This window comes from Pongo pygmaeus, chromosome 2 (assembly GCF_028885625.2).
Source record: "Pongo pygmaeus isolate AG05252 chromosome 2, NHGRI_mPonPyg2-v2.0_pri, whole genome shotgun sequence".
In the NCBI taxonomy this organism is placed as follows: domain Eukaryota; kingdom Metazoa; phylum Chordata; class Mammalia; order Primates; family Hominidae; genus Pongo; species Pongo pygmaeus.
Window position 1 is genome coordinate 197,492,989 of NC_085930.1, and position 26,807 is coordinate 197,519,795.

The window sequence follows — 26,807 nt, forward strand, 5'->3', positions numbered from 1 at the left end:
CAGTGCCTTTCGTTTTCAGTGACCTCCTAGACATGAGTGGGATTCGAATGGGCTCCGGAAGAGGGAGTCCTTTTGTGTGGATGTCTAGCATTTTTGTAACCCGAACAGGATGATGTAATGGCCCAGATGAAAGGAGAAAGCGGAGCTGCATGGCTGCTTTCTGCCTCTGTCAGTCATCTCTATCAAGGGGGTGGGTCATCTATGAAGGATGGAATCGACATCATTAGGGAGAAATTGATGCCCATGACAATTGAAGAGGTTGTGAGAGAGAATTCGCTTTCCTTAAATGGTTGCAAATTTTGTGGACCACACATACCGCATCTCAGGATACAGAAGAGAACTTCTGTTGGGGAACGGCTACCAGTAATTTTGAGGGAACCTAGAAATCAGCAGAAATGCCAGAAAGTGAGGAGACGAGGAAATAGGTAATATCAAAAAAGTCCAGCGCCCATCCCCCACCCCGCCCCCAAACGAAACAGGTATCCGGAGTCTAGAATCTGCTGATTTCATTGTGATTCCAGTTGTCGACGGTCCTATGTAGACAGGTGATTTGTGAGTCTTCGAAAGGAAGTAGTGTTCACCAAGAGCCAGAACAGGGTCTTAACCAGTTCCCGTTTTGTCTGGGTTAACCAACTGGTGGATTAACACGATGACACAGACATAGTGGGGAGAATGTGGGCTTTGGAGTTGGATTGTCTGGATTTAAATCCAGAGTCCTCTGGATTTAAACCCAGAGTCCAGGTCATTGTATACAAATGACCTTAGGCCAGTTGTTTAATTTTTGTGACTCAGCTTCTTCTTCATGTCAGTTCTATCCTGGGGCTAATGATAGGACTGACAAAGGAATTTTTTTTTTTTTTTTTTTAAGAGGGAATCTTGCTGTGTTGCCCAGGCTGGAGTGCAATGGCACAATATCTGCTCACTGCAACCTCTGCCTCCCGGGCTCAAGCGATTCTCCTGCCTCAGCCTCCCGAGTAGCTGAGATTACAGGCGACAAAGGAATTTTTGAAGACAAAATGAAATAATGCATGTGAAGAGCTTAAAACAATTTGCACAAATGAATTATTTAATAAATGTGGTTCTTACTACTGTTTGTAGGAAGACATTTGAATTTAGTAAAGCACATAAAAGTCTTTTACATATGTATGGATAAGACGGAGACATGTAAACTGGATTAGGACATAGTGAATTAATATATAGGTCTGTAAACAAATACACACTTATTAGTGATGTGCGTTAGAAAGAGTATATTTCTTGGTGGCAGAAGCTCCAAAGTCAGGCCGGGTGTGGTGGCTCACACCTGTAATCCCAGCATTTTGGGAGGCTGAGGCGGATGGATCACTTGAGGTCGGGAGTTTGAGAACAGCCTGGCCAACATAGCGAAACCCCGTCTCTAATAAAAATACAAAAATATTAGCCAAGCATGATGGCTCGTGCCTATAATCCCAGCTACTTGGGAGGCTGAGGCAGGAGAATCGCTTGAACCCAGGAGGCGGAGGTTTCAGTGAACCAAGATCACCCTACTGCACTCCAGCCTGGGCAACAGAGGAAGACTCTACCAAAAAAAAAAAAAAAAAAAAAAAAAGCTCCGAAGTCATATTGCAAGGATGAGGACATAGGTAGGGAAGGGGAAAATTTGTGACCATTTTTGCAACTTTCCAAACTCCTTTCCCCTCCCCCATCTTTCTTTCTTCCAAGAAGTTACCATCATTAGCAATTTGCCATGTGTCTAGTTTTTGTCTCACATTTACATACCTGTAAATATATGTTTATTTTTTGCTTTAAAAACCTCAACAGTTATTTGTATAAAATTTAAATTCTTTGTTCTTTCATGAAATATCATGACTACAAACACTGAAATAGTTACTCGGAACTACAGTCACATGTTTTACCTGTATATAATCATTCTTATAGGCAGAGGGATAACTGTAACCTTTTCCCTTCTTCTCACCTTGCCCTTTGGGAGACTTTTCTTCCCTTTTTTTTGTGTGTCTTTCTACCTTGTCCTTCTCCTCCCCTCCTCTCTCCTTGTTTTCCCTTCCCTTATGTTCTGTTTTCTTACCATTCATCCCCTTTTCTCTCTCCTTCCCTCCCTCCCTCCCTTGCGATACTTTCCTACCTTTCATACTTTCTTTATTATATTTTTAGTCTCTTGTCTTTAGCTTAATATGGGGCTCAGCGGCCAGGCATTTACCTGATATTGTGGGTCCTTGAAAAATCAGGTCTTGGACACCTAGTCTCAGCTCTGAATTGTCAGATTCCTGCTGATATACTTTCTTGGACCACTGTTGCTTTGTATTTAATACTGGAGGTTGTGATAACGTTGTCCAGCTTCAGGAGGCCATGGTAGGGCAGGAGGGATGCATGTGTTGTGTAGTTCCTTGTCTGGAATGCAGGGTGACAGGAGGTTGGCTTGTGTGCACATGTTCATCTCCTTGGGCTACTGGAGAGGGAGTCTTTATTTTAGTGGTGTGCCCCTAAGAGCAGTGAGCTCAGAGCCTCTGTCTTGAGACTTGCTGTGTGTTTTCTTGGCCTCCCAATGCTCCTGGCATAAGTGACATCCCTGCTTAGGACCCTACACTCATGATTTCAGGCAACCTTTCTGCCTTCCTTTGGACCCCTCCCTCTCCACCCCATGTTCATATTCTTCAACCCAGGTGCAGTGCCACCCTGCGTGGCTACCTCTGCCAGGCAGCATCCTTCATGCTTAGCTCCAATTCCACCTTCTCAGAAACATCTGACTTCACATTTGGTGTCAGTCTCTCTCCTCCTCCATTTCCCATCACACAGTTTGTACTTTCAGAGATACTTTCATACACCACCTTGTATTCGATGGGTGGTATCTATTTCTGAGTTCTGATCAGAGGGCAGATATCTCTGATCCTCTGGAGGCTAGCTCAGTAGCTGGCATTTATAGGCACTCCGTAACTGTTAAATTGAATTACTGAGGAGGCCTGAGGGGTTGGAAGGTTAAATGCAGTTAACCCAGGGAACTAGAAGGGCCCCTGGGAACTTGGTTTAGGAGCATGGCTTTTCTGAGCAGCTATCAGCTTTTCCCCAGGCTCCTTCTTCATCCTGTCTCTCTAGAGGCACAAGGAGAGGTGGTGTTTGCTTAAGATGCTGGTGGCATTCCTAGTGAAGTTAGGTCAGAATGTGCCATCTCTTCTTTAGCTCTCAACCTCTTAGAGTGTCAACCCTCCTCATATTGGAAAAGCTTAGCTTTTAAAACGGAGAAAGTGGTTTACATGATGACCTCTGAATTTCTGACTGATTATTAATCTTCTTGAAGAAGACTTTGCAGTTGCCCCTGTTACAAGGAAAGCAGACATGCCAAGTTGCTGCATTTGTGAAATTGAATGAAATTCCGGCTTCATTTTATGGCTCTAACCTTTGGGAACAGTCCAGGGTCAGACTGCTCACATGATGTGCTTGATAAATCCACCTCTCAACAGCACTGTTGAGATCTTAACTAGAATTGCTGCTTGCGAAACACCTTTTTCTGACTTGCAGTTCAGATTCTGCATGTACTGCTGAATACTGCTTGTAGTGGCTCATTCAGATAAGAATGCTATATATTAGGTAGAAAGAGGATGTGTGATACTAAAGAAAGAGAAAAAGAGCCAGCCCAGGACGCTTGGGTTCCAGTGCTAAATCTGCAAGAGACATGTTTGACATGGGGCCTTAGTTTTCAGATCTATAAAATGGAGATATTAATCATTATTAGGAAGGGTTGTTATATAAGCCAACTGAATTTACGTAGATGAAGCATCTAGCAGAGCAGCTGACACTCCAACAATAGAGTACCCCAATGAGGTTACGCAGACTTGCTTCTGAACCCGGGCGCCGGTAGCTGCTTGAATTTGGATGATTTACATAACTTCAGTGAGGCTGAGTTTCGAAACCCATTTGAGTCCCAGTTTAAGTGGTTTTAATTTGGGGTTAAATATACCTTGCATACTAATTTGTTAAGATTAGAGAATGTTTATAAAGGCCTAACGTAGTAGTGTTTTTCAACCCCTGACCTGGGGATTGACACTCACCAGCACCCCAAAGAGCCAGCCTCTCTGGAGTGGCAGATATGCTTATTGAAGTGGCCAGCCTCAGAGGCGTTGAGTGACGTTCTCCTGTACCTTAGTTTATCTTCAGAAACCAAACCCCTAGGTAAAGTAGACCCAGTTATGGAGATACTGATTTATTTATTTATTTATTTTTTTGTCGCCCAGGCTGGAGAGTGCAATGTTGCAATCTCGCTCACTGCAACCTCCACCTCCCGGGTTCAAGCGATTCTCTTGCCTCAGCCTCCTGAGTAGCTGGGATTATAGACATGAACCACCATGCCTGACTAATTTTTGTGATTTTAGTAGAGATGGAGTTTTGCCGTGTTGGCCAGGTTGGTCTCCAACTCCTGACCTCAGGTGATTTGACCGCCTTGGCCTCTCAAAGTGCTGGGATTATAGGCGTGAGCCACTGCATCCGGCCGAGATGCTGATTTTAGAAGGATATAAACCATATTGTGCCTAGAGAAGTACAGCCAGTTTGGTGGAGGATGTTTCCAGAGCTTTCATAGGAGGAGCTCTTTTTGTTTTATTTATTTATTTATTTTTTTTTTTGAGATGGAGTCTCGCTCTGTCACCCAGGCTGGAGTGCCGTGGTGCAGTCTCGGCTCACTGCAACCCCCACCTCCTGGGTTCAAGCGATTCTCCTGTCTCAGCCTCCTAAGTAGCTGGGATAACAGGCATGTACCACCACGCCTGGCTAATTTTTGTATTTTAGTAGAGATGGGCTTTCACCATGTTGGTCAGGCTAGTCTCGAACTCCTGACTTTGTGATCCGCCTGCCTCAGCCTCCCAAAGTTGTTGAGAATATAGATGTGAGCCACTGTGTCTGGCCAGGAGGAGCTCTTACAGAGCTGAAAGTATTTACTCAGAGAAAGATGGAGTTAGAAGGGAAGGTTGAGATTGAGAGACAAGTTAGTGTTTATTCAAGGTGGAGGTGCACAGGCCTAATCTAGGACAATGGCAAGTGGATTGGAGAAGAGGGGCTCACGGGAAGGATGGGCAGAAGAAACGGGATGGGACCCAAGAGGCCCAAGGGGGAGGTGGAGGATTCAAGTCAGAGCTTCAGATGCTGGGTCTGGAGACACTTTCTGAATGCCTAGGAGGTAGCTGTGGTGTTTTGCAGGGTAAGAAAGACAGAGGCTTTCTGAAGCTACCATCCTGCTAGATGAAATGAAGGGATGGTCTGGGATGTGTGTGTATGTGTGTATGTGTACCCACATACATGCATGTGTGCATGAGTGTGTATTGGTAACAGAACCAAGGAGATCAGGGACTTACCCAAGACCATACAGCTGGGAAACAGCTTTCATTTGATTACGGTGCTAAGTTTAGTAATGACTGCGAGAGACAAAAACGGGCAAGGGGAGCATGTAGGGAAAGGGCCTCGGCCCCATTTCCTGCCCTCTCAGGCAGGTAGTGAGTAGGAGTTTTAGGTTTCACTGTTTGATAGCATCACCTCCTCTGCTTTCCCAGAAATTATTCCTCGAAGTATGACTCGAATCATTCCTCTGTTGGGAGATGTATCGGTTCAGAGCTGACTTTCTGCTCTGGTTGTTTACTGAAAAATGGTAGCACTGGCAATTCAGAGGGGGCGTAAGCAAGTGAAGAAAAAAAAAAGAACAAACAGGACATGTGAGGTCAGGGGCCCTGGTTGTGAGTCCCAGCCCTGCTTTTAGAGACCCATGTGAATTGGGCGGGTCAATCAACTTCTTAGTGCCTCAGCTTTTTCCTCTGTAAATTAGAAGATAGTGATTTCTGCTTGATAAATTTATTGTGATAGTGCTTTGCAAGTTGCATTGTTGGTCGTAGGATAATAAAGATAAAGGGGTATACAGACTTGGATTCTGTTTCTATATATGTGAAGCATTAGAGAGAAGTGGTAAATTGTTTCTCTCCTGTGGGTTGTGCACATCTCTGATGTTATGGTAATCCCTATATCTTCTCCTTTTGCAGGGTGGGCTGTCTTGGACAGTATGGTTGCTGAATGTAGAATCTACTAACTCCTCTTTTTTATTTCCTGAGACTGGGTCTCACTGTGCTGCTGTCCAGGCTGGAGTGCAGTGGTGTGATCATGGCTCATTGCAGTCTTGAACTCCTGGGCTCAATCCTGAGTAGCTGGGATTACAGGTATGTGCCACCATGCCAGCTAATTAGAAAAGTTTTTCTTTGTTGAGATGGGGTCTCACTATGTTGCCCAGGCTGGCTTTGAATTCCTAAGCTCAAGTGGTCAGCCTGACTCGACCTCCCAAAGTGCTGGGATTACAAGCATGAGCCACTGTTTCTGGCCTCCTTTTTAATATTCTGCCCTGTGCAAAGCACCAGCACCAACAGCCTCCCTCCCACAACCCCCAACAGCTATGCATTAAGTATCACTTTGGTTTGAGGATTTCCTAGCTTGCTGTTTATCCTGGGAGAATTTCTGAGTTTCTTGGTCTTTTGTTTCTTTACCCGAAAGTTGGGGATAGTTCAGCTTTGTCTGCATTGTGGCCACTACCTCCAGAAAGCAATGGGAAGACCCTTTGTAAGCTGTACCAAACTCTTTGTATTTTTGGAGCACATTTTGTCTTTTTCCTCCATTCTTCTAGTGGCTGAGGGACCTCTTTGGTCTTGAAAAGACCCACTTATATGGAGGTGGAAATGGGCTTATAGAGGGAAGTGACTTTCCAAGGGCCTTGGAATGAATTGGCTTCTGAGATCTGTGCCCGTCCTTGTCACAACGTGTCAGATTCCATTATTTAGTGTGGGCCTGATTTGTCCATGCCTGGGACTTTCCCAGAGGAAGTCATACTTTCTGGAAACTCTCTGAGGTCTTGAAGGGGTGGGAGAAGTCTCTTTGACACAAGTGCTGCTGTGGGCATGGAGGCTTCCATTCCTCTCTCCTTGTGTTGAGCAGAGAATTGCTCCTTGGATATTTTAGGTTTGAATGACTCAACATGCTTGTGACCCAGAGGATGCTGTGGTGTGCTTGGCAGCATGCTGGAATTAGTCAGAAGGCAAAACTGCTTGTCCTGACCCCAGAACCCACTTACTCTATGTGGATGAGAAAGTCCTCTCGGATCCTCCATTTCCTAATTCATGGCAACTTCTGGAGAACAGTATTTTCTCTGTTACTGCTTTATGGGGTTTAGTGTGGAAATTAAAGAAGAGAACTTCTTAATTTTTGTAAATAATAATGCAATATTCAGATACTGTTAGTTTCTGACATTTAAAATAGGCATCTCACTTCTGTGTTCCCTCCCCAAGTAAATGTATTGATACTAAAAAAGAAAGCCAGCTAACTTTATGAGGATGGCTGGTAAATGAGCCATTCTGTTTTTGCTTGCTGTCCAAGGCCTCTAATATTAAGCCTGGACCATGTCAAGCATATATGGAGGATATATATTTCAAATATACATTGGGGTATATATTTCAAAATCGAGGACACATTAATAGTAAGAGGAGACCATGTAAGACAAAGCACAAGTTTATTTTTATTTTTATATACTTGTTTATTTTTTATATTTTTGAGATGGGATTTCTCTCTTGTTGCCCAGGCTGGAGTGCAATGGTGCTGTCTTGGCTCACTGCAACCTCCTCCTCCCGGCTTCAAGCAATTCTCCTGTCTCAGCCTCCCAAGTAGCTGGGATTACAGGCACCCATCACCACACCTGGCTAATTTTTGTATTTTTCTTAGAGATGGGGTTTCACCATGTTGGCCAGCCTGGTCTCAAACTCCTGACCTCAAGTGATCCTCCCACCTCAGCCTCCCAAAGTGCTGGGATTACAGGTGTGAGCCACTGCGCCCGGCCAAAGCACAAGTTTAAAAATTGCAAATTTCCACCAGCCTCATATCTCCCTTGGCTTATAATATTCAAGTATTCATGGATACTGGGGCTTGCGATCCCCCGCCCCTTTTGTTAATGCAGCCCATGGAGGCTTCTCATAGAGACATAAACAGTGGGCTCCAGAAGGTCTCTATTTAAGAAACTGAGATCTGGCAACGTCACACATTGAGGAAATGGCAAAATCAAGACTAAAAGCCAGCTCTTTGGATTCTCAATTCCCTGCTCTTTCTGACACATCACTCTTCTCTCCTGTCAGGTGAAGAGAGAAGCCAGATGGTTTGACAAATGGTTCTTGTTGCTGTCAAATCTGCCTTCTTTCTTTGCTCAGACAGACAGTTCTTACCTTCCCTTTTTCGGGGGACTGGCGGAGGTGGGGTGAGGAGAGAGGTAGGAAAGTGGATGAAGGAAAAAAAGAAGCATTTTATTGCTTCATTCTTTATGTAGTAGTGATGGCCAATAAGTTCTTTTTTTCTCTGGCAAGAAGCTAAGTAAAGGCAAGGAGTAATCGTCACCTTGAATTTAGAGCACATAGAGGCCTAGAAATGGCAGGCTGTATTAGGAGACAACATTGATTTCATATATATTCATCTCTGAAAAAACATGTTTAAGATGCCATATCCATAAATACTAATAAGGCTGTCTGATTCCAATTTTCAGGTGAGATTAGCATTTTATTGAGTATTTTATCTGTCAGATTCAATGCTGGATGTACCATCCTCCCAGGCTTATTAGCGTAATTGCTGTGCTTAAGCAACAATAAAAAAATCAGCAGTAAAATAGCATTTAGTGCAGGCAATTTGTTATCAAAAGCTTTTACTTAAGGACAGCTCCAGCCTGCATTTATTAGCAAGTTAGGGTTATAATTTATTTTTATTTTGAAAAACAAAAGTGGGAGAAAGATTTGGCTTTTTTGTTTTGGAAATAATAGAGAAATTAGAAAGCATTGCCTCTTTGGAAAATGGTCCACATCCCTTCTTCCTTTGCCGAAAGCAGGCTGTGATGGGAATAGATTCCACTTGTGAGCGACATTGGCTCAGACAAAAAGTTGCTCTCCTTGGCATTGGAACAAACGGGTAGTAACATCCCTTTATGCTTGTACAGACATTTCCAAAACACTTTCAGATCTCGTTTGTTGCTCAAATCTTACACCAGTCCCATGAGGTCTCCATTCTTAGAAATAGAAAACCAAGTTGAAATGACTTATTCCAGAAGAGGCAGTTGAGTGGCAAAGTGGAGGTGTAAAAACTAGTCTTCCAGCCTCCAGTCACGTCTCAGCATTGCTCCCCTTCACGTCGTTGTCCAGAGCTCCTGGTGGAGCCTTGGCCTTTTCCATATGTCCATGTGCACACACACACATACACACAGATCTGTGCATCTACACCTGTCTGTACACATACGTGCACACCTATGCACACACATCTATGCATACGTACATACTTTTTTTTTTTCCTAAAAGTTAACTATGTACTCTTGCATTTGTTTTTCATTTGATGTCCTGGTTGAAATACTTCTGCCACATGAACTTCTCTTGATGCCAAATAGCCTCTTAAAATCAACCTCTCTCTCTCTCTCTCCACAGCTCCCCCATTTCCCCCGCCCCGCCCCTCTAGCTAGCAACTGTATCAGGAAAGCACTTGTGATTACCATCTGTTAAGGACCCAGAACAAAATAAATGATGTTATAAGTTTTTGTAGGGAAGATAGAGATAAGATTTTAAAATGTGGAGATTGGGAAATCATTTTTCTTCCTTATTTCTTAGGAAATGTATCAGAAATAAATAACATTAAATTGATGCCTTTTAGTGGGTTTTAGGCTTCAATTGTGGGTAATAATTTTCAAATTGAGAATAAAGTTTTGAGTGAAAATGGACAACTGAAGCTTCTAAGCTTTGAGAGAAGTTATTTTAGCATTTTAGATTTTCTTTTCTCAGTAAATTCAAACAAAGATCATACAATCATTGAATCATAGCACGTCTAAAATCCAAGGCTCTGTGCTGGCCACTGTGTGGTTTACAGACTAGCTCAGACATGGCTATGAGCCCCAAGACATGTTTAAACTATTAGAGAGGATACTAACAATACATTAATAATGTTCTTGGTTTTGACTGAATATTCTAGAACAGGAACTCTAGTAGGATTTTTGCTTATGTTACGTCATTGAAATTTAAATTCACTCAATTATTTATTGACTAAATATTGGGCACTTATGTGATGTTCACTGTTGTATTTTACATACATCATCTCATGTAATTTTTATAACAATCATATGAAATATGATCTGAGATAGTAGTCAGTACTGTTATTATTGTTCTCATCATTAGATGAGGAAATTGAGACTAAGTAACTTGTCCAAATCATTCAGCTGGTAAGTGGTAGAACTGCTGTGGTCTCCCTGTAAACACATGTTCTTTTCACGGCACCACTTGGCAAAAAACGAATGAGCAGGTACATAAGTAGACAGATAGTGCTAATGATGATTAGAGAACCTCAGAACTCATGCAGAACCTGGATGTTTAGACAGAAAATGGAACTTGAAATCAGACAGGTGTTCAAACCCTACTATGCTCCTTAGTGTTTGTAAAATCCTCAATTTAAGGACCTCTTAGGATTTGGGTGTCTTCCTATGAATAAAACATTATAAAATCTTTCTCTCAATATCATAATGAGAATAAATTACAAAATGTATGTGAGTGTCTGCAAAGGTACTTAGTTCATGGTGGGAGTTCACCCTATGTTGGAAGTGCCCATAAACATGCAGGGGGTTTTTTTTGAGACAGAGTCTTACCCTGTCGCCCAGGGTGGAGTGCAGTGGCGCGATCTTGGCTCACTGCAACCTTGGCCTCCCGGGTTCAAGTGATTCTCCTTCCTCAGCCTCCCGAGTTGCTGGGACTATAGGCGCGTGCTACCATGCCCGACTAATTTATTTTGTATTTTTAATAGAGACGAGGTTTCACCATGTTGGGCAAGCTGGTCTCGAACTCCTGACTTCAAGCGATCTGACTGCCTTAGCCTCCCAAAGTGCTGGGATTACAGACGTGAGCCACCATGCCCGGTTCAACATGCAGGTTTTTGTACTGTTTAGGGACAGATGCCGAAGCCACATTGCTTGTGTTTTGATCCATCCTACCACATAATATCATGTGACCTTGAACAAACAACTTCACTTCTAGTGCTGTACTTTCTTCATCTGTAAAATGGGCTTACATCATAGGGTCCTTGTGAGGATTAACAAAGTTAGAATGTGTAGAGCATGTAGAACAATGTTTGGCACACAGCATGCCGTGCTTCAGTGGTAGCACTTACTATTCCATTATACTGCAGCCACCGAGAAGGACAGGTACACAGTGAATAGTTTAGGACTGTTCATGTTCCCGACCTCTTCACTCCAAGAGTGTCAACAAGTTTAGTTTAGAACACAGGAGTTGTATTTACACAGCTACTAATGACCTTGGAAACGTTCTTGGCTTCTCTATCCTTGACCTTTGTTTATCTGAAAGAGTAAACTTCAGATGACAGAGTGTGTGGGGAATGGAATGCATCCGCATCCTTGATAAGCTGCCCTGGTGGAATGTTGCCATGTGGCTACTGAGGGTCTATTCACTGGTCAAAGGTGGCCTGCTGGTTGGTATTTTTTCTGTGTCTTCCGGGCAAGTTCTGTCTTTCCTCAGTCTGCACATGCCTGGGTCTGTCCTCAGAGCTCTCTCCCATTTCCCTCTTCTCTAGAAAGCATTGATATAATGGGGCTACCTCTTCCTTGGACTGTTTCTCTAGCATCAGAAGGAGGTGGGTGGGAATTTTGGCATATCACTTTTTGAAAGGTAATACATTCTAACATATGTATTTCACCCACCTTCAAAGAGTAAGAATACACTGAATGATACTTAATTTTAAAGATGTGTTGCTGAGGTGAACTCTAAGATGAACAATTCTTCAGAATCTTACTTGCTTGGGCTTCTTGTCCCAAACAACAATTATCCTTATAAAGCCTGTGTGTGTATGTGTGTGTGTGTTTGTGAAACTTCCTGGAATTGGTAGTGTTGATTTTGAGATGTTTCTTTGGCTTATTCAAAATATAAACAGAAAGGCTAAAGTGTTTTTCATGTCATTAAGAATGTCTTTATAAGAAAGGACATTGGCCGGGCGTGGTGGCTCTCGCCTGTAATCCCAGCACTTTGGGAGGCCAAGGTGGGTGGATCACGAGGTCAGGAGATTGAGACCATCCTGGCTAACACGGTGAAACCCCGTCTCTACTAAAAATAGAAAAAAAAAAAAAAATTAGCCGGGCGTGGTGGCGGGCGCCTGTAGTTCCAGCTACTCGGGAGGCTGAGGTGGCAGAATTGTGTGAACCCAGGAGGCAGAGCTTGCAGTGAGCCGCGATCACACCACTGCACTCCAGCCTGGGCAACAGAGCGAGACTCTGTCTCAAAAAAAAAAAAAAAAGGAAGGACATTAAGATGATACGTTACATTGTGTGGGGGGCTTGTGGCTTTCAAAACACTTAAGTACCCATTTTCTTATGTGTGCTTTATGACATCTCTATGAGGTAGGCAAGGCAGGGTTTATCATTATTTCCCTTTTAGAAATGGTGGATCTGTGGTTCAGAGAAGTGAAATAAGTTTTCTTAAAGCAGTTCTGGATGAACATTTGACTCTAGGGTGCTTTCTGCTCCACCGCCCTGATTTGATTGTAAGGAGGTAATTCTTACCAAGTACTGTCAGATTGTATATAGTTGTAATATATCTTTAAAATGCCCATTTTAATTTTCCTGAAACAGATCAGTTAAAAAGTTAGCTGTGATTTGATACTATCTTGTTTCTCCCAAAGTTGAAACAGCAATGAGTCTCTAGGATCTTCCGTTAAACCAGCATGTGTTTTTCAAAAATCAAATGTCAAAGCATTTCCTGAACCTTGCTTTAATGAACAAGAGAAGTGAAGGTAAAATTCCTTTTTTGTATGAGGTAATTAGGAAACAGGATGTGCAAACTTGCTATATGAATTTAAAGAGGAGCACTTCTACTGATGTACAAACTGGATGGGCATATTACAGAGGGTTTCATGCTGGTAGAAATTTTAAGTGAAATAAGTTCTCATTAAGCATATCAATTATTTTTGGACTGTGTGAAAACTTAATCTGTTTCATGAGTTGGATCTAAGGTGGTCAATATCTCTACACTCCAAAAAACAGAAGCATGACTCAAACATCTAGTTCCGATTGCAGAGTGCCTTTATCTGGAAGACTGGACATGTCATCAGAATACAGAGCAAGAGGGATGGAATATGCTCTTAAGTTTCCTGATGACTTAAGGGTCTGTACTATACTTGCTTGGGAGGTGGGAAGGATTGAATTCTCTTTGGAAAATGCCTTCGAATCTCTTACACACACGGTACCCAATAAGCCTAGTGCTGTATTATTAGCATCATGTACTAGAGTATGGTTTACCTGACATAGGTTTTGGAAATCTATTTCTTTTATTTACACTACATGGTTTCTTAGGTGGCAATTCTCAGTGAATTACCAGCTTCCTGATAGTGTCTTGAAAAACATGCTTTATAAGGAGGCAGAAAGTGTTTCTCTTTTGACAGATGACCTCCTTGACCCCTTGACTTTCCATTTTTGATGGTTTCTTTTGAGGTCTACGTCATCTGGTAATTTTATTGGTGTGATTTATGCCCCCAGTAAAGATCAACTTGTATAGATTCTCCATCTTCATGGAAGTCTATGTACTGTCTCTACTGTGTAATAATTAGCTCCAACTCTACAAACAAGGTTAGAAATGAAATCACCAGCATTACAAGTGAGGCATAACAAGTGGGAGATTCCCTTCTCTGAGTTTGTCTCATACCCTTAATTTTATTTGAGCTGGCATTGACTTATTCTATATGTCTCTTCTGCTAGATTTTGAACTCTGGAGGACTGGTCTCATATCTTATTAATTATAATGGTGGCGCATAGCACATTATAGGTATTTATTACTAAGTGGTTGGGTTTAATATCTTAAGAAGCAGAAAATATGGTTTTTCTTGAGAGAGAGATGGTTTTGGATGTCATTCCTTTAGTATATTCTAAGCCTACCCGCCTGGGGCACTGTAACTATGGCTCCTAATGTGGGGAGCCCACAATCTAGCTGTATCATGTTAGCAAGAGCTCTTTGTATACTGAAACAATAAACTTACCATCTTGATGAATTTTAAATGTAGAATGGCTTAGGCTATAAGGTACTGCCACCTCATTCCACAGTTGAGAATTGTCTAATGCAAAGCTCACTTTTTAAACATGGATAATTGGACAGTCATGAGTGGATCATCGAAGGGATAAGCAAAATATCTGTCAAACTGAGAATTGATATCTATCAAAACATTTGCTATTATTTGGTAGATGGGAGGTTATTTTATTTTTAAGAAGTAGATTGGCTGAATGGATAAGCAAAATGTGGCATAAAATAAAATGGGATATTGTTCAGCAGTGAAAGGAATAAAGTACTGATATGTACTACAACATGGATGAACCTTGAAAATATTATGGCAAAGTGAAAGAAGCCAGTTACAAGGCCGGCCATCATGGCTTATGCTTGTAATCTCAGCACTTTGGGAGACCGAGGTAGGTGAATCACTTGAGGTCAGGAGTTCGAGACCAGCCTGGACAACATGGTGAAACCCCCGTCTCTACTAAAAATACAAAAATTAGTTGGGCGTAGTAGTGTGTGCCTGTAATCCCAGCTACTCGGGATGGTGAGGCAGGAGAATGGCTTGAACCTGGGAGGTGGAGGTTGCAGTGAGCCGAGATCTGCCCTCCAGCCTGGGTAACGGAGCCAAACTCTGTCAAAAAAAAAAAAAAGCCAGTTACGAAAGACCACATACTATATGATTCCATTTATGTGAAAAGCCCACAACAGGCAAATCTATAGAGTCTGTAGAGATAGAAAGTAGTAGTTGCCAGCAGGGTTGGGGTAGAGGATAGGTAGTGATTGCTAATAACTGTGAGTTTCTTTTTGGGATGCTGAAAATGTTCTTTATATGGTGGTGATGATTGCACAATGCTGTGAAATACTAAAAACAGAACCGTAAACTTTAAATGGGTGAATTGTATGTAAATTATATCTCAATAAACCTGTTTTAAAAAGTGGATTTCCCTTTAATCTATTCTGAGGATTGCTTCAGGGATTCAAAATAGTGCATAGTGCCAAGTTTTAAACTCATATTAATTTGTTTTTGGTAAATAAGTCATGCATGCTTAACAATGATGAACACACTTAAGGAAAAAGTGGTAACACAGCTAGAGCCACCAAACTGAAGCAAATATATTTCCACCTAACTTCATGCACAGTTTTTTCTCAGAAGCTTTAAAAATTTATACTTTCTCAAATGTTGATTAATGAGATATCTGATAAGAAATAACAGGGTACTGACAGTCCTGATTGTATAAATAGGTGTTAGGGATTGTGTTCATGGTTTGCTTGTCAGCACAAGAGAAATGTGTGATTATGTTGAATGATGGTTAATTTTCTTATCCACCCATTTTAAAAATAAAGATGTACAGCTAGAAAACAGGTGCCCAGGGAATAAAGACCTGCAGCTTTGATAATGAGCCCCAGAAAGAAACTAGAAGGAACAAGCTCCCGCTTAGGAGTTGCCGTTCCGAGTCCTGGCTAGTGTCTGACTGTAGCCGATGAGCTAGAGAACTGTGGCTGGCTTCTCACAAAGGATTTTTTCATTTACTCTTGTTTTGTGTTTGAGTATAGACAGCTTTTCCCATCCTCCATCAGGGTCATTGTCCCACCTTCTCTGACTCACTTATTGTGTCAACAGAATTAAAAGAGCAGCCGGTGGACGTGTGTAGAGGCTGAAGGAGAGCTGTGTTTCTAGCTTTGTATTTGAACAGTTCGTACACAAACAGTTCTCTTTGATTAAGTATCCGGTGAAACCAATTCACATGAACTCCAATTAAACTTTAATGAACAAGTGGGTGTATTAATATCAGCTGAGTAATGCAGGCAGCACAGATTCCAGTAAGTGACTCACTTCTCTGAGCAGCTCATTCCCCATGCACGGTTAGAGTTACTAGAAAGCTTCCAGCTATATTTGAGTGGATCTGGTCTGGGCCTTGTAATTCTAACAATCCTCTGGGCTTGCTATTCATCTAGTGACAAAACCACAGTCATCCAGACCTCTGTTTTCAGAGCAAAGATTGGAGATGAAGAGTTTTATTCACATTGAGCAATTAGGCTCTTTGTTGAGCAGTGACCATTTGGACTTTTATTTTCCCCATCTTCCTGTTTTTTTTTTTTGTTATTATTTTTTTTAGAGACAGGGTCTCACTCTGTAGCCCAGGCTGGAGTGCAGTGGTGTGATCACAGCTCACTGCAGCCTCAGCCTATTGGGCTCAAGCAATCCTCCCGCCTCAGCCTCCTGAGTAACCTGGAACAACAGGCATGCGCCACTGTGCCCACCTACAAAATTTTTGTAGAGATGGGGTCTTGCTATGTCGCCCAGCTTGGTGTTGAACTCCTAAGCTGAAGTGAGCCTCAGCCTCCCAAAGTGCTGGGATTATAGATATGAGCCCCGTGCCCAGCCTTAATTTTGTTTTTAAGTGAGAATTATTTTTTTCTTAAACCCAGGGGCAGTGTAGGTGAAGGTTAAGGCAGTGAAGATAGAACAGTCAGTTTTGAAATGCACATAGCCTTCCTGAGCCTCACTTTCACCACATCTGCCAGTCTGCCTCAAGTCTTTACGCTTCCCTACACCAGAGGCAGCAAGGTGTGCCTGGAATGATGAATTCCTTTGAGCACAGACCCTGTTCCATCTAGAGACTGATGACTGTACCTATTTCCTAGGAAAGGTTAAGCAAGATTGTGAATATAATGCTCTTCGTTTCATGCCCGGCACATAATAAGTTCCCACTAAATATTTAACTTGGTCCACTGGGAGAAGGATGAGAAGGAGGATTTGGAGATCAATGAGACTTGGCCCTTGACAGTTCAGGAGCTTGGAGTCTTACAGAGATTTGACTTAAAAATGTCTATGTAACTCCAGAGTGATAAAGACAAAAATGCTTGGAAAACGATAAGTGAGGATTCGGGGGATGGAGAAATCCCAGAGGTTGGCCACATCTGAGAAGGCTGGAGGTTAGGGTAGGAAGAGGTAAGGGTTTGGCAAGGTAGTTCTAGGCTGATCGAAGAGTGTGAGCAAAAGCAGAGGCAGGGATGTATCCAGGTATCAGATGGTACACATTTAGTGTGGTTACAGTAGATGATAATTTAGGAGGCTAATTGAAACTGAATTTAGCCTCTGCCTTAGTCACCAAGCCCTTTCCCAGCTCCATTTGCTGTTCTGTCTCTCGTTCTTTCCTACCTATATTGAAATCAGTTGAAAATAATGGAGTCAGACAGAGGCAGATGGCAATAATGTCCAAGTTGTGGAACATTAGCTCATTGGGCTTGCTAACGCAGCACCCATGAATGAAATTTACCCTCTTCCTCTCAGATAGCTCCTGCACTCAATAACTCCCATTTAGGGCACACTGTGCGTAAAGCTCCCAACCATGAAGAGCAGGGAGGATCTGCCTCCTAACAGTCAGGTAACTCACAAAGACTGGAAGGAAGTGACTGGGTTACACATGGCCAGTTTCTTCTCCAAACTCAATAATTGGGTAACTCTCTGCCTCCTCATCTGAGAACAAGGGAGTGGGAGGGAGGCAAACAAGAAAAGAGGAGAAGCAGTGGAGAAAGATGTTCTGCCAGTGCCAGGCTTCTTGCCCCCCACTCTTCCCAAATGTCAACATAGTTCCTTTAGGGGAAAAAAGTGGGAGGCTAGAATGGTAGGACAGGGCCACATTATGGAAGTGAAAAACCAGGGGCAGTTTCCTGAGCGGGGAATGATGTCATTCAGTCTATAATTCAGTCTGGTTAATCTACTTATGCAACACCAATTGAAGGACACACTTAAATAACTCAGCCTTGAGTCAACAAATCTTGTGTAACGCTGCCAAGGTCCATAGTGCAAGAATCAGCCCCCACTTCGGAAATAACAACCATCCCTCAGTGCCAAACTCTGGACATTGCTTGTGAATCTCAGACTCCTTCCCTCCAAGATACTGTTAGAGAATGTTGTAGGGTAAACAAATCCAAGGGGTAAAGACATAAATTCCATAGTACTACAATAGATGGGAGGCTCTTATCAAGTAGATAAATTCTATTTTTGGAATTGTGAATACAGCAGAAAGGATTCTTGGAAATCAGGAATTGAATAGATTGATGGTACAAATGAGAGACTATATGTTGCTTAAAGAAAACAAAGGATTGCCTATCAGGTTTTAAAATGTGAGTCACTAGTTTATATAGTGATTCAAGCTGAACAGCTATCTTGGTTATTAACTAAAATCTTTTCTTTCCACTTCCATTTTATATATGAAGAAACTATTAATACAAAGGTCATTATCAAAGGACACTGGGGCTAGGTTTCATTACCCAGCTTAATCCTTAATTTCATATTGAGCATTTTATATTGAAGTGAAACAATAAGGATATGTTTCTAGAGATTGATGAGACAACTAAATTGGACTTGGTTTTGACATTCAAAGGAATCAGGTAGAGATACTTAGTTGAGCTCACTACTTCATTTTGGCAAAAGACATATGTCATAGAAATTTAGTAGCCATGATGAATTATATATCTTTGAATTGGGAGCCTATGACATATTTTCTCCAACGGGAAGTTTCTTCAGAGCCTATCATTGTTTCAACAATAATTAAAGTCATTTACAGAGGATGTGCTCATCTACTTTTACCTACTGTTATCTTCTTTCCAAGTTAATAAACTGAATATATTGTATAGATTGGTTGATTAGCCTTCCTGAAATGAACATCCTTTGCAAACCTGTTTCTCCAAACCCAAATCCTGCCCAAATTTCCCAATTGCGTTAGCAAGCCCAGTGAGCTCCTGATAGGATCCTAATAGGATCCTCTTCTCTGGAAATCTTCGACAGATCACATTCCTCTTTTCTTGGGAACTGCTTTCTTTTTCCTTGTCCAGAGTGGACACCGCTCTGTTATCCTGGTCACTCTCTGGTCCCCATCCCTTTGTCCACCATGAGCACAGGCTACTCGCCACTGATCCTCCTGGGGGCACTAGCCTGGCTACCCCATTGCTTATTTTACCTTTGCTTCTCTTAAATACCATTGTTGGTGATTGCTCCACACAGCAATCGTTCTCACCTAAGTTTGTGGATAAGACTCACTTAGGGAGGTTTTACCAGAATTCAGCTCATCTCCCTAAATGTTTAGGTCTGGACTAGGGCACACACTTCTCATGAGGCACTTCTCATGAGTACCCCTTCTCAAACTTTACTGGTATCAATTTACTTATGGCCTGCAGTGCATAAAGTGAAAGCTTTCTGAAAAGACATTTAATCCATTGGTATGAGGATGAAAAAGACACACTCAGGGCATGAAAAGAGTGAGAAGGTCACAAAAAGGGTGTGGTCTCAGCTGGAGAGGAAGCTGAACAATCCTATAAAGGAACAAAAGCTCAGCGTCCTGACCATCTGTTTCTTTCTACCTGAGGCCCATTCCCATCATGAGTATATATTCTGCCCAGTGTGGGATCGGTTCTGTTCTAGAAGTTTGCATGAGCGGAGGGAAGCTTAGCCCCCTGAAGCCAGTCATGAGGCTCCATCTTATTCTATAGGCTTCAGCCTTTTTATGAAGACCCAGCTTCTCCTCTTGCCCCAGGCTCTAAGCAGGCCCAGACTTTTCCCATATACACACACTCTCTCTCTAACTTATCTGTCTTACACCTTAATAAGGCAGCAGATTGTATCAGAATCAGTTAACTCTTTATCAAAAAACCCAGAGCAGACAGACGGGTGAACTTGCTCATGGGCTGAACTGGAAGGGAGGCCAGTTTTCCTTCACACAGCCTCGGACTCTCCCTGGGCTTTTTTGTGTGTGCTGTGTGGAGACTATGTTCTAACATTTCAGTCATATCTTCCTTATTTTAAAACTACAGAATTGATCTTACCAACTTACTGGGGAGCACATCGTCAGTAAATTCTAATGGGAAAAACCTGTCTGATCAATGGGACAGGAAAGCGTCACAGCAATACCGGTGAGTCATTCCAAGACCAGGCACATTTGAGCTGTGTTGCTTCTTCGATGCTGACTATAATTCTCCCTGAGCATTACGTCGTCTTAAGCAGCTTTTGAATCTTCATCTCTGATTCCCTTTCTAGGTCAGACTGTGTCTTTTTTTAAATTGTGCCTGGATATCCCCTTAATAGGTTGGACAAGTCCCGTTAGGATAATTGGCTGTATGAATATGTGAAAATAGCAACAGTGAATTTTAAAGTTCTTGAATAGTCTCCCCGTCCCACTGTGAGGTGAGGCATCTGGGGTGGGCTATCTGTTTTTTGATTCTTGGTTCTTGTTTTTAAGAAAATAGGATGTTGGACCTTGGGATGAGAGGGAAGTAAAACAGTTTTGGAACCCTTTTAGAAAGCAAACTAAGACAAAACTCCTTTCTTGAGAAAAATGAACATTGTAAAGAAGACAATAGGGCACCAGGAAGCCTTGAGCCGGGTCTGCCTGTGTCACATTTCGAGTTATGAGCTTCACTGCTCTGCTGTCGCTGGCGATCATCATCAAACCCATTTCTCTGAGCTGTTGAATGGATCAGATAAGTTAATGCCTATGAAAATACTCTGTAAACAGAAAAATACCTTCCTATTTGTTATCTCAACAAAGGGACTTTTATCATCCCTAATATAGAACAGACATTTCTTTTTCAATTATGAAAGTTATATAGACTCTTTTTAAAAAGTTAAATGCACAAAAGTATGATGAAAATTAAAATAACCCTAATAAGTCCATCATCCAGGGACATCATTGTTCTAATTTAAACATTTGGGTAATCTGTTCTCTTTTTTTAAGAAGGGTTGTGTGTGTTTATTTTTTTTCTTTTTTCTTTTTGTGTGTGTGTTTGTGTATATGTATGTATATTTTTATTCTGTTTTCTTTACATAACACTGTATTGTAAACATTCCCAAAATGTAAATTTTAATCATTGCATAATATTGCATTATCTGATATATTCACATGCATTTTGAGATTTTGTGACAAACGATTGTGACTATTGTTTCCATAATTAAGGATTAGCTGCTTACCAAGAAAGGAACTTACTTTAAAACATGGCAGGCACACTTGGCCATTTTTTTTTTTTTTCTTGGCAGTAAAGGAATTTGAAGTATCCAATTTTTTAAATAAATTAATATGTATTGAATTGGAATTTAGCAGTACTTTTAGTTAAGATCTCAGTCAAGGTAAAAAGGTCAGACCTGTAGAGTTATTAATTTGTAGAAAATTCTGACTACAGCAAAACATATTAGCCCAAGTTCTCTTTATTAATATAACATTAGTTACAGAAATACTAAAAAATAGATTGGTTGGTCTCCTGAATGTTCTGCGTTAAATAAGTTGCCTTGTGCCGTCTGGAAGACTTTTTATTTTCTCTTCGTAGAAGGATACAATAGATTTGTTTTGCTCAAAGAGTTCATTTTCTGTTGCTGGGCACATATATAATACTGTAAACACATTTCTGGATATGATGATTTAATGATGAAGAGAGACCTTTGAATATTTTCTTAAATGGAGATTGAAGGAGTAGTAAGCTGTGAGAGGAGATTTTTCTACTGTTTCAGTCCTAAGATTGATCTTTTTTGTCATGGATTTATCCCTTTGACTCTATGCATTTCTGTGTGTCTGCTCAGCATCTTATCTTCTACATTTGCCCTAGTTCCATCCTTTCTTTTGTCCATGCTTGTTTTTCCATACACCTGCCCATCCACCCTCCTGCATCTCTATCCAGTCGTCCGTCTAACCATTTCTGGCGATTCTTACCTCCCTGTTTCATGTACATCTCTCCATTTTTACCTGTCATTTATATTTATCTATTTGCCTATCCATATCTACACCTGCCTGTCTGCTAACTGTCTATCTATAAAGTTAATGGAGATGATTTTGATGAAAACTTATGAATTTCTTTATTGCATTTTACACTGAGGGTTACAGGGGCCAAAGGCCATGTGGACCAGAAAGTGGAAATGACCAGAGCTCGGCCATTTTTGTTTCATTTCAAAATCAGGAGGGAAGGTCAGAACTAACCTGATTATCCTTTCTGTGATGCTAATCAGGATGTTCTTAGTATAATGCCTTTTGGAGAATGTTATTTTAAGGAATGTTTTGCTAAGAATCTGTTGCCAGGACATAGAATGAAGAGCTATTGTATAGCTTCAGAGTAGTTCTGTTTTAAGAAGGATATGATAAATTAAAAATAATTTTCTTGAGGTCAGACTAAGGAAAAGTCAAAGATATACAATTGCCATCTCTCCAAATTTATTGATTTTATCTATTTATATTTATTATTATTATTATTTGAGACAGAGTCTCACTTTGTTACCCAGGCTGGAGTGCAGTGGCACGATCATAATTCACTGCAGCCTCAACGTCCTGGAGTCACTGAAGCCTCTCAAGTACCTTGGACTACAGTTGTGTGCCACAATGCCTAGCTAATTTTTTTTGTACTTTTCTTAAAGACAGTATTTTGCCATGTTGCTCAGGCTGGTGTTGAACTCCCGGGCTCAAACTATCTGCTTGCCTTGGCCTCCCAAAGTGCTGGGATTGTTAAGTGTGAGCCATTGTACCTAGCCCAATTTGCTGACTTAAAAAAAATGAAAAAAAAAACAAAACCCAGAACATGTAACATTCTCAGGGAGTTTAGAGACAACATAATGAAGGCATTTTCAAGGTTTGGGGAGCTGCTTGGAACTTGATTTTGGACAAAATGGAAGGAAAACAACCATCCTTTACTGAAAACCATTTTTCTTCTGATTCTGAGAAAGCTGCTTTGCATTTACTCTCTCATTTGATTCTCCCATCCTTTCTTCAGTGTAATTTCTATTATCCCAATTTATAACTAAGAAACAGAGACTCAGAGAGGCTAAATGATTTGCCTAAGTTTACATGATTAATGAGTGCCACAGTTTTTGTGGAACAGAGACTTGTTTGAATCTAAAACTGTTACTCTTTGCAGTAAACCACAATGAAACGTTAGCTATATATCAGTTCTCCACTTTAAATTTTATGGTAACTCAACCTCTGAAAAGGATCCTGCAAATAGCACAGTTTTCAGTTCTTTTCTTGAGAGAAGGCAGGGCTTTCATATGGACATGATAAAGAAGACAGCTCTTAGGATATGGATATAAGATTGCATTTATGAACTTTACTTTAGTATTTGACAGAATGGGGTTTTCCTCACATGCTGCTGTGTGTTTTTGTTTAACCTAATCTGAGTCTCGTTAGTCAGCTTGATCCAGCAGACAGAAAGGTCTCCTCCACAAGATGCATCTTATAAAGCAAACAAACCAATGAAATGCAATAACTCTCTTCAAACTTTTGTAAGCTCTGGAAAGCCAGAAAAGACAGCTATTGTAATATATTTTGCCAGGCCAGCTGTTATGATCACAAACGATCCTGAAATAGCAATGACTTTTGAAATCACAGCACATTTATTTACTTCTTAACTTTTCCATAGGTTTGAAAGCTTGCTCCCTCCCTTTTTATCATGCTAAACCGTAGTTGCTAACAACATTCTATTCTGGGTGGGAATTAGCTTTGGCATAATTAAGAATGGAGATGGAGGCGGGTAAAAGAGTTTCTGCCATATGACTTGTCTTATATGATTTTATTCTTACTTTTGATCTTTGTTTTATTCTTTAAGCATTTATTAACTGCCTACTACATACTCAACACTGTGCTATGTGGGAAAAATATACTAGAACAAGGGTTGGCCAACTTTTTCTGTAAAGGGACAGATGGTACACAGCTTAGATTTGTGGTCCATAAGGTCTCTGTTGTAGCTCCTCACTCTGCTCTCAGACAATACATGAAACACTCAAGACTCTGCCATAAACAATACATAAATAATTGAGTGTGACTATGTTCCAATAAACTTCTATTCACAAAAACATGCAGTGAGCTGGATTTGGTCTGTGTGCCACAGCTTGCCAGCACCTGTGCTAAAATGTCGCTGAAAATAGAGAACTTTGTTTTGTTCATTGGCTGTGTCACCAGTGCCTAGAGTAGTACCTGGCATGGGATAGGTGACCAGTAAATATTTATTAAATGAATGAACTTATAAATGAATGAATGACTCAGACTCCTTCTCTGATCTCTTCTATTCTTAAAGGGAATACAAAGAACTGTGGGAGGTAAAAGGTACTTTCCTGGAAGAGAGAGTGTGGAGGGTCATGGAATCAGTTGGTATTTGAGCTGGACCCTGAAGGATAGGTAAGTATATGTCACCAGCGATGGTAGGAGAAGCACACTGCAGGTAGGAGAAACATGCAAACAGGATAAGAAGCAGGGCACTTGTGAATAATGAGGAGATCAGATGTTCTATAACAGGAGTTTCCTGACTTGCTTGATCTTCAGAATCACCTGTTATTAAAAATAGGTTCCCAGTACCTTCCCTTGAGATTCTGATTTTGTAAGACAGGGTTGGCCAATGATAATTTACAAAATAAATATTCGAAAAGGCATATGGCTTTGGAAAGTTATACTGGAACCATTTCTGATGGGAAATAAAGCTCTCACTTTTCTTAGAAAAAGGACTAGTATCAACTAGTAATCGCTGGACCTGTAATTACCCTATACCTTCTGTGCCACAGAATGGAGGAAGAGCCCTGGCGGAAATCTACCCTACTTAACTGCCTGTCTTCATATGTCCCCTGTTGATGTTGTAGTAGTACTCCAGCCTTCATGATGGAACAGCATGCAATTTAGTCAGTAAATTGTAGTCATATAAATTATAATAAATGTATCAAATTTGTAGCTACTAGCTTTGTTGCTTTTGAATTTCTGGGTTGGCAAACCGCTCAGAGGGCAAATAGATTTCAATGGCGTAATAGGAAATTTGCATTCTCTTGCTGTACCTCCAATTCAGAGTGTAGTTTAATGCCCAGATTTGTTTGTAGACTAAGATCACTGGAAGGGCTGTATAGTTTAAGACTCTTTTTTAATAATGGGGGGAAATCTGAAGCCTAAAAGGTGGGCAGGGACTTGCTCAAGTTCTGTCACCAAATTATTGGCAGAACCAGGAGTATAAGGCAAATGTTAAGTTACTAAATTTAGTTTTCTTTTCATGGTGTCATGCCACATGTATCAATAAAGTTCCTAATTTACATACTTTCTCTCCCCTTTAAATCTCAGAGCTTTTTGCTCATATACCTCTTCTATACTGCTTACCATAAAGTTATATCTTAATATCTTATCCTGAACGAGTAGCCCACTGTTATCCCAAATAAAGGCTGAGCTCTGTTTCCCTGGAGAGCTTAACGTATTTCCTGGCACTTAGCATGTGTTCAGCAAATAATTGTAGACTTGAAATATCTTGAGCATCTTTTCTTTTCCCATGTGTTTTGACTCAAGTTCCTTTGCAGTTATATTGTCAGAAAAGTCAAGCTCTTCCAGAATTGCTGAAATACAAAGATAATTTCTCTTAAGCTTCCTTAAAAAAGTTGAATTCCCTATTATGGCTGAGACCTTTCTTAACAGCTCTTCTGATAGTTAAATGTCAGTTGCTTCAAAAAAGAAATGTCATTAAATTATCAGGGAAATAAATTACATATTTATTTGGGCTGAAATATTTTAATTGACCACTTAAAATAAAGCTGATAGCAAAAGACTGATACATTTCCTAGCTTGCACATTTCTCTCAATTGCCAGGACTTTTTTTGTTTATATCTCTTAGGAGATTTCATTTTTATTTCTCCAGCATTATGGTTATATATGTGCTTTTGACTCTCCCAGTGGGTGATAAGTTCTTTGAAGTCAAAGTACTTAAAAAAATTAATCTCTACATCCCCACAAAGCCTAGCTCTGTAGGAGCTAAATACTAAATATATTTACTTTAAAAAAATTGTTAGGAAAAGGTCAGTGTTACCTTGATTTCCATGTTATTTTGCAGCCCTCAAGTCAACAACCATTTTACTGAACATCCAGCTTTGTGCCTTTCTGTGAGCTTAACATTGGTAGCAGGTGTGGATTGGGGCATAAAAAAGTAAATAAAACATAGTTATGTTGACATAACCCGTAAGTATAATGTGATATGGAAATCTGAGATAGGTACAAATAACCTGTATTAGAATCTGGAGGCAGGTTAATTCTGACAAGGTGAGTCCAGAGAGGCTCACAAAGTGTTAATATTTGAGATGAGTTTTACTGGGTCTAGGTCTTCTATTTCAGTTATTGGTTTTGAGTTTTCTCAACACAACACACACACAACACACAGATACACACACATACACGCAAAGTGATTTGTTTTCTTTTTATAATCTCTTTGACTATAGACTTAAGAGAACTGCCTTTATGTAAGATTAAAGGAAAAGAGGAGCAGGTTTTATTGTGTTATTTGAAGGTTTCTCGGAGTCTGAAACACACAGTGACCGAAAGTATTTGGGATGGATGATGCCAAGTAGTGTCATGAAACAAAGTACGCTGGCCAGAGAGAGACATATACTGTTCTAAATTAACGGTGTTCTTTTCCAAGGATTTTCTCATTTACCTGTTGTTGTCTTCAATAGTTTAATTACACTAAATATTCTCGTTGGTGCAGGGAGCATAGTATGGTGGAGAAAGTTTCAACTTTGAAGTCAGACAGTTCTGTTTCTGCACCTAACTTTTCACTTATTGTATATGTGACTGAAGGCTGTTGCTTATCCTCTCTAGGGTTGTTTCTTCATCCTTGAAAAATGTTGTTTTTTCTTTTTCTTTTTTTTTTTTTTTGAGACGTAGTCTCACTCTTTCACCTAGGTTAGAGTGCAGTGGCACGATCTCAGCTTACTGCAACCTGTGCCTCCTGAGTTCAAGCGATTCTCCT

General features: G+C 40.8%; 1 protein-coding gene across 47 annotated transcripts in view; it reads left to right on the forward strand.

Moving 5' to 3' along the window:
• The window catches only part of LPP (LIM domain containing preferred translocation partner in lipoma), a 741,980-nt gene that overhangs the window by 128,475 nt on the left and 586,698 nt on the right, over positions 1-26,807 (forward strand). For 22 of the 47 annotated variants that reach the window (XM_063662516.1, XM_063662517.1, XM_054479469.2 and 19 more), the window contains one exon: positions 24,117-24,217. The exons of 20 other annotated variants lie outside the window; for them this stretch is intronic. The gene's annotated coding sequence lies outside the window, so the exon portion shown is untranslated. Of the gene's footprint in view, positions 1-6,080; positions 6,186-24,116; positions 24,218-26,807 lie in introns of all 47 variants that reach the window. 5 more of the 47 variants (XM_063662523.1, XM_063662515.1, XM_063662526.1 and 2 more) reach the window with 1 other exon arrangement.